This window comes from Cyanistes caeruleus, chromosome 5 (assembly GCF_971803275.1).
Source record: "Cyanistes caeruleus chromosome 5, bCyaCae1.hap1.1, whole genome shotgun sequence".
Lineage (NCBI taxonomy): Eukaryota > Metazoa > Chordata > Aves > Passeriformes > Paridae > Cyanistes > Cyanistes caeruleus.
In genome coordinates this window covers 53,617,978-53,627,023 of record NC_141705.1, presented here as the reverse complement: position 1 = coordinate 53,627,023, position 9,046 = coordinate 53,617,978, and positions in this window count along the sequence as shown.

Below are 9,046 nucleotides of genomic sequence, written 5' to 3'. Positions count from 1 at the left end.
ATAGTCAAGTAGAAATACCAAAACATGCAGCTGTTACATATGGAAAGTGAAGCGTTTTCCCTCTGTGCAGTGCTGTGCAGCACACAGATGAAACCACAGCCCAATGTGAATAGCAAAATGGCAAGGCTGAGCCTCTGTCCAGCATGTCCTTGAGGCCTTCAAGACATCTCCAGCCTCTCTGGAAATCCTGCCCACTTGGCAGTAGAATTGAGCAGAGAGGAACCATCCCTGTAAGCAACAATTAGGAAATAAAAAGGAACCCTCCTGCCTTTAGGGAGCTCTGTCCTGCTAAGGTGTCCTTTCTTATCAACTGGAAACAGCTCTCATGGATGTAGAGCACAGAAAAATCACCTCTAGGTTTGCAAGAAACCACTTCAGGTCTGATGGAAAGAAAAAAGAATCCTCTGTCAAGTCACTTTCTCTGTCATTTGCACAATGAGACAATGGTCGAATAGGCACTATTTGCTTATTCACGCTCAGCAACCCAGAGCATAAAACAAACCAGGGAGCTGGCAGGTTAGCTGAACATAACATGCTGCGTAATTTATTATACACAGCTCCCTAATGAGCTGTGAAATAAATTCAGATGTGGCCATTTTAGCAAATTCAGAATAATCTCAGTCTCTCAAATATCTGAGTTACCGATTCGCAGTTGTTCAGAAATGGAAATGTCACTCCCCTAGCTCGTTGCTACTGGTTTTAATGTAAGGGGAGCAGCAACAATTCTGTATCTCTTCTTTACATCACAGAAATACCTGAAAGCTCCAGGTAAGCTCGAGTTTTTCTCCTACCTGGGACTGCACAGTCTCTTTGCACCACCCTCACTGCAGGGAAGACATTTTCTAAGAATTTTGAGATAGCTGAGAAAACATCTTAATCTGAGAATTTTGGCAAGGACTATCCTGGTTGCTCTTCCACATAGTTATCATCTTTTTTCTCCATTTAGCCATAAAATCAGTTCTCTGTTAAGCATACCTTTGTATGAAATCTTGGTTAGAGTTTTTTGTTGGTTTGGGTTTATGGGTTTTTCTTTTCAAAAGAGAGAGGAGCAGATACACATTAAAGGTAGCAAAAAATACAGTGGGTTTGTGCATGTGGCTCTCAAACATACCCGATGGCATACAAATGGTAAGATGCACATATTTGAGCCTAAGGCTTCAAGCAACTATAAATTTACCACACTATAAATTTCTCAACCTTCAAGATATTTGTATTCTGTCACACCCAATTTTAAGTCTCAGGCAAAGGTGATTTTCAAACTATTTTATTTCATTAGCCAGAAGCTTTCTGGATACTCATTTGCAATTTTCCCTTCCTTAATTAAGTCCAACTATTTCTAGTTACACCTTTGTGTGCTTCATTAAATCATTTAATTTCCTCCTTGGTATTTAATAGCCTTCAGTTATTTGCAGACCGCTGGGCCCTGTTCTCACCCTTTAGGTTGGCTAGTGGCCAAAACTAAACTAGCCAGCTCAGATCCTCAGCTGGCATAAATCACTTTAGTACTTTTAATCTTTCTCATGCTGTACAAGTTGTTCATTCCAAGTCAACGATCTTCAGCTCATCAATTTTTTTCTCTTTCAGCTCTGACCTCTCCCTACTGATAACACAGTGCCCAGACTCAGCACAACTCTCAAGAAATGAGTGCACCAGGGCTCTTGTGTGAAGGCAACCCAGATTGCCAATGGCTTTTTCTAAGCAGGTTGCAAGCCAATGTCTAATTCTGGTCTGCTATCCAGACAGTAGACTCTGTCTCCTTCTAGTACTCTAGAAAGAAAGTATTTTCTTTCCATGCTATGTACACGTGGATGGTTCTGATGAAAACCATTAGGAGAAATACAATTTAATAAAACTCCTCTCACTTCAGTGTATAATTTTGTAGGTTTTCCCCGCCCCAATGCTTTTGTCTGCCTTTTTGAATCACAGACTCTCAGGTCCGTTTATCTCAGTCAGTAAAATGTATGCCCAAAAAAAATCTCCTTGGAGCGTGCACTATTTAAGTGTTTGGGATTAGCTGCCTCTGAAATGCAATGGCATAACCTATTCAAACCTGCTTTCGAGATGTAGGGGACACCCGTGATGCTTATGGACATCTAGAGTGCAGAAGTGAAGGAACAAAGCTAAAGCCCTCCAATCTGAATTATTGTCTTTCTATATAACTATTATTGTAGTGCTAGAGCTGCTGTGCAAACAGAAAGCTAGTCCTTGGTTATGCTGTTTGCAGCACAGGTCATTCAAAGAATTGCAGGCCTGCCTGGGTGTGATTTTACTGCTTGCTATTGAGGGAACTATGCCTGCTGCATAGTGCTGTCATGAGGTGCAGAACTGATCTCTCTAATTGGATGTATTGTCCTCAGTAATTTCCCGGTGACTTCAGTTGAATAGCTGACAGAAGGAAATCGCTTCGGGCTTCTGTGTCTCTGAGGACTCAGCTTCCCTCGCAGCCCAAGGCAGATGTTGCTGTTTCTGCTGCTCCAGGGACTGTGCTTCTGAGTTCTGCTCCGAAGCACAAATGCAGTCGCACAGACCAGAGCGTTCAGAGGTCATGTTGTGCCACGCAGCTCCTCAGAAACCACCCCACTAACAGGCTGGGGATGTGGAGCATGACAAATGGGCACGCTATGAACAGCAATGGCTCCTCACTACAGAGAAGGCAGGCTCACGGTGCTGATAAAAGACATGAAAGGCATTTAACACCCAGCTTTTCAATTGCCTAAGCAGAGTGATTATCTTCCTCAAGAAAGAAAACAATCATGACTGGGGTATTGCAAAATAGTGTAAGCTGAACACAAATGCCAGGAAATAGTTTTCGACAGAACTGACACAGCTGAACTAGTGTTTAGCAAACAGGTCAGTAGCTGGGGCTGTCCCAGAGGGCTGCAAATGTCAACATGGCCAAGTAATTTCTGTGTGAGATGAAGGGAATTACATCCTGCCCGTTCTCTCAGAATAGCAACATAAGGGACAGTGGCGTGACTGCCAGCTTCTGGAAAGATGACTGGGAAGTTACATCTTGCCCTTCCACACTAAAATGGAACACCTTTTGCATCCCATAAGGTATATACATCCATCCCACAGAGCAACAGTAGGATGGTGAGCTGGGAATTATCAGAGTGCAGGTTAACAAAATAAAAACTGCCTTCTAAGACACACTGGAAATAACACTAGCAAAAAAACCCCAAAACCCTTCATCTCCAAGGAGCAGTCAGGGAATCAAATGTTTGGATTTGCTAATTAGACAATTCCTTGCTATGTCTTACTAAATAACCAAAATTAATCACGACTGCTTTAGAAAATGCTGTTCTTTGCCTTCAGATACATCAGGCTGAACACTCTCAGCCTCTCAAAGCAGACTGATTAACTCGTTGGAAACTGCAGACTGTGCGGAAGCTGTTTCCAACACATTCATTCTCCAGACCAGAACTGGCCACATGATTTAAAGCTGCTCTGGGGTTGCTCTAAGCTGCACCATACACACAGGACCCTAACACAGACAATACCAGAACCAGTACCAGCAAGCCCCATATGCTCTGTACCTTCCTTCCATATGGGCTGTAAATTTTTTTCTTTCATTATTCGATGCTGGCAATATTGTAATGAGTGCTAATATTTGTCTCATCAATGATCTCACAGGTGAATTCTTCTCTCAGCCACTAAATGTTTCTCTCTGATCTATGTGGGAACAGCCACAGTGATCCAGAAATTAGTGCTTTTATTAACTTTTGACGGGAATATCTCCCATTCCCACATAAACACCATTTTTCTCCAGCTGCAATGCATCCTAGAGCTTTGGGATGTCTTTCTAACCCAAGGAAAATCCACACAGAAGGTGTAATTTTAATTCAGGCCCTTAGAGTAGCATAAAGGAAGCTGTATGTAGCAGAGTCCTCCCAAATTTCAGTATATATGAAAGAATAATGATATAAGAAGATAAGAGAGAAGTCAATACAGGAAAAAGTTGAAATCTGAGTAGTTTACCCAGCAAGTTATAGCAAGAGAAAGTGGCAAGTAAGGCTGAAAAGACAAGACTAGACCTGACCTGAGAATCAGGCTCTCATCAGAAGTTCTGACAAGTTAGTGTACTGCAAATTATCCTGGACTTTAAAAGCTGCAGTTTGAAACTACACAATTTTTAAACTAATGAAATACAGGAAAAGCAAACTCTATTTTCTGTTAGAGAAGTCTTTCTTTCTAGGAGGGGATTTCCCTTTGTTTTCCAGCACTTAAACTGTTTCAATCCTGCTGCTGACAAAAACAAGTCCCATTATGGTACAGACTACTTTTCTCCAAAATTATCCTGTGCTGTAAATCAGATCTGGAGAGATATTAAGCACAAACCTTGTAAGTTTTGAGATTTTTAAGACATCCTGGAAAAATTCACCACTTGGACAAACCTCTTGGTTATGCAAAACCACACTGATCCCAAGTACTAGTGATGACTTTTTCCCAGTTTATCTAAGTGTTAGGGTAGGGACAAGCTGTTTGCCTTCAATTTTAGAGCAGTTTTACCTCAAGACCCTATTTAATTTGGATGCAGCCACTTCAAAAAGAAGAAATGTGAGAGGGCATTATCAAATGTCTCCTGCAATGCCTTCTTTAATTAAGTTGTGTTGAATCAACTGCACTTTGAGCTTCCTATGCCTTTGTTTGCTGGGTATGAATCATCTTAATCATTTCTGATTTCATTCTTTTGTTGATGGAAAAGACAGCAGGAAAGGATTCCTCAGGATTGATTAACTAAGCTCTCACCCTATTGCCCTTGGTAAATTTAAAGAGAACTGGAGGTTATAATCATCTTTATCATTGCATGATGCAGAGCCATGCAGATTTCCATCTTTCACTTTACCATGACTTTGTACTTAAAGGAACACTTAGCTGTGCTAAAGCAACCATCCCCTCTCTTTCCAGCCAACAGTCTCCAAGACAGTTCTGGGTAGAGCTGGACCACTCTATGCTGTGGAGCCCCCTTTGGTGAGCATGGCTTTGTAAAAGTGGTTTTTGTGGAGTAGAGTATGTGACATTAATTACATGGGGGCTGAAATCAGCGCTTGGTCCTACACTACCTGCCTGACTTCGGGCTGTTCAGGTTGGATTATAGGGAGAGAAAAATAATCCTGTAGCCATAATGATACTTATTTTTTGTCAGTAGCAGAATTAAAACAGTTTAAGTGATAGAAAACAAAGGAAAGATTCCCCCTAGGAAGGGAGATTTCTCCTACAGAAAATATATTTCGCTGTGTTCTTTTGTTGAGCTTGCTTTAGTGACACTAAAAGATGGCCTGATGGATCTGATGGAGCATTGATTCCATCTCCTGGCTGCCAACTGGAAGTTTGAATTGGAATAAAATTTTATTGCCACAGTAAAGCTTTGTAAGTCTCCTTCTTCCGAGCAGTAAAGCAGAACAGAAAGGAATTACAAAGAATAAACACATGAACTGTGGGGTTTTTTTCCCAGAGTTTAAAGGTGAAGTTGTACAAATATCAGAAACTAATTAAGCTGACTGTGTGATATTTAGTTATCTTAGATCCTGGGAGAAAAAAATTGATTTCTGTTGCACTGAATTAAATTACATTTTCATACTGATTGACACAAGCTGACTTTGCTTCTACTTGTCTTACAAAATTACCCGTTATCTGACTTTAGTTCTTGAAACTGGGCTGCTGACCTTCTGCAGTGATGCTATTTTAGCACAGTATTGATGAACAAACACTTTGTCTTCCGGTAGCATTGGTCTGAAAGGTCTTATACACACCTTACCTCACTTCTTCAACTAAGTGCAGGTTTGAAAAGGACATTATTTTTCCTAAGTGAAGCGGTATTTTTAACCTGTTGAAGTATGCCGTGCTGCTACCAGCTTCCATACGCACAACCTTTTGTGTGAGAGTGTGAATGCAAGTAACAAAAGCTTTTTTCCCCCCTGAACTACAATCAGCTTTTAAAACAAAGTCAGTGCCTGGAAACCAAGCACTGTCACATGTTGGAGCTGCATGGCCCTTGCATTAGTCCCAAGCACCCATTTTCAGGAAGATGAGCCTTAATCCCCTATCTGGTCTCACGTCTGGTGCAGGAAGGATGCTGAGCTGCATGATGGCCCTTGATCAGCAGTGGGGCACATGTGCAGTACCTGAGGGGACAATATCTGCTTTATCCCACTGCCTGCTGGCTCTTTCCACGACCTCTTCCACTGAAGGCTAGTTCAAGCATGAATTAACCTGCTGTACAAATAAAGGCACAAAATGCTTCAAATTATGACTCCTCATCTGATAAACCCCACAAATTCAAGGATGTGACATCTGCTGCTTGGCAGTGGTGCCACAGTGCATGCATTTGATCTCTCATTGACAGGACAGCTGGAGTGCTCATCTTCTGAATGCTGACTGCACCAGCAGTCCATATTGCTCCTACACCACAAAGGGAGAGGATGCTTTACCTGGATTAACGGGGAAAGGCAAGGAGGATGTGGTACGCTGCTCTTAAGTGAACCAAGAAGATGGTCCCAAATAAGTAAAAAAAAGCACTAAAACATTTCTGGATGGTACTGAACCTGCTTTCCTACTGTGAGAGAATTTATTATTTGCTTGGGGAGGGGGGAGGAATATAGGAAGGGTTATCTGAAAATGTTGTGCTGCTTTTTGATGCATTTGGTAATGAATGATCTTCCTTTGATCTTGTAAAACCATTTTGAGAATCCCCTTGATCCCTATGAAAAGCAGGCAGACCTGGAACTGTCCAAGGACTCCAGTTCAAATAATTTTTTGAATGCCTGACTCCTTCCACTCGTTCATGCTTCTCATGGATTCCTGATGATATCTGTAATGGAAATTGCATGTGACATGTCTTTCACACTCATGGGCTTATCAAGGTAAAGCTGACAAGTTCTCTTTTCTCAGCCTCTGACTCTACATGACAACCTGTAGTAAGCCCTGGCAACTTCCAGACAGATGACTACTTCTGTTTTGCACAAGACCAGAGACGTTTTGTTGCAGCGATAAAGTGCGTGTCACTGAGTGCTGGGGTTAAGTGCTGCTCAAAATACACCAAAAGCAATGGGGAGCTGGCACAAGAAATGATGAAAGGGAGAAAAGGAACTTGAGGCTAGACCCAAGGACTGTGAAGAACTTGGTCACTTTACTGGGAGAACAGCTCAAATTTAAGTCAGTGGACAAGCTTTGGATGATAGACAAAGGTGAATTCACATAGATTTCTTAGGATACAGACATGTGCTCTGTCTACCTGCTTCCCAAAGTTTTAGATGGTTTTTCTAAGTACTGTGAATAATTTGGACACAGAAATCTGTGCTCAGAATCTCTGAGACAACAATTCAACATTATGTATAGGTTGTCTAAAAACCTTTCTATGTGTTTGGGTTGTTGTTTCTAAGCAATGTAGAAAGAGGTTAAAAGGATTTATCAATTTGTGGGCAGTTCTTTTTCATAAAAACCTGTCCTTCCTATCCCATCTTTATCTCAAATAATGTTCATTAAGGCACAGCTCCCCTTCCTTTATCAAGGCTGAAGTAGACTCTCTCTTAAATATTATTTAAAGAAAATCTGGGTTCACTGAGTATTATGGCAAAGACTTCTTACTCATTTTGTTTCATTCTTCCATTTGGGGTAGTTTACATTAAATAAGTGTAAAGATATTTCCTTTATGACCAAAAATAACTCCAGTACCTCCTCATGCAGGAATGTACAGAGACAAAAAGTCCTAATTTGTAAGATTAAACTTTATAAGACCCACTAGCAAATGTGAGATGTTTGCAGATGGTGTTGATAAAAAGCAAAAGTGCCAGGATAAGCAGAAAGGATAGAAATAAATGAGGTAGAAAGGACATTCTAACTATACCAAAATAGCCTTCAAAGATCAAGAGGTTGCAGCTGAGACAAATGAATAATGGTGGAAGCACAAGCTGCTGATGCAAAACCAGAAGAGAAATGATGGCTACAGAGATGGCAATGGCCTTCCCCTAAATTCACCAGTTTATGTGGCCTCTATTAGAGCAGATTCAGCCTGCAATCTGTTGTTTTTATTCCCATGCTAATATTAGCTCTAGGGCAGAGGTGGACACTGACTCTTCAGATGGAGCACAGGGACAGTGGTCAGAGCAAAGCCAGCAGTGTTCCTCCTGCCCTGCACTAACCTGCAACCCACCAGGTGCTTGCTCTTATTCTGCACAGCCCGTTTCAGAAGTAGTACTCAAGGACTAAATTTCCACTTAATTTAATTGAGAAAGGCTGTAGGGCTTTACTGCTATCATTGTTTAGCAGTTATTTTTCCTGAAGCTGCAATTATCACTGCCAATGCAATTCAGTGGGTAATGGAGGAAGTCAGGACAGTATACGCTTCACAACCTCTCAGGTGCTACCTACCCATGACACTTATTTATGAGGCTCCCACTCTGCTCTCAGTTTTTTCAGGAAAAATAAAAGCATGAGCTCTCCCTGAGCATCCAGCTCATCTTTTACCTGTGAATTTGAAGAAGTAGGGAAGGAGTGCTGCGGGAGGAGGGGAAGAAATTCACAAAGTTAAACAAGGATAATTAGAGAACAAAGGCAAGAAGTCTGCCCTTGCTAATTTAGCCCTTGAGGAGCTGATGAAGTGTCAGAGTAAAAGACAATTAAAGTCATGGCCAGGAAAGACTTTTAGCAACTGCACTGTGGACCAGATAAAGTTTTTGTAAGAAGTAATGGTAGGATTTTGGCTTTGGTAAATACAAGGGTCACTTGGCACTCAGTAATTTGCACTGAGGTGCTTCCAGTTTCCCCCTTGAGGTTCTCTTTCAGAATCTGGATCCCAGCCCTTGAACAGAAGGTGCTTCTATGACAGTCAGCCACTCTCTACATATTTCACCCCAGTCCCTGAACTGTTTTAACTTCAGGTCCATCCAAGTCATCTACATTTTTTCATTAAGATTCTACCCATAAAGAGCTGACAAATGTTTCAATGTTTTCTTCGTGAAGAGTCACAAAATCTAACAGACTAGCAACTTGTTTCTACCTGTGGTCTGTAACCATCTGCAGCATTCACTGATGTATGTATAATCAT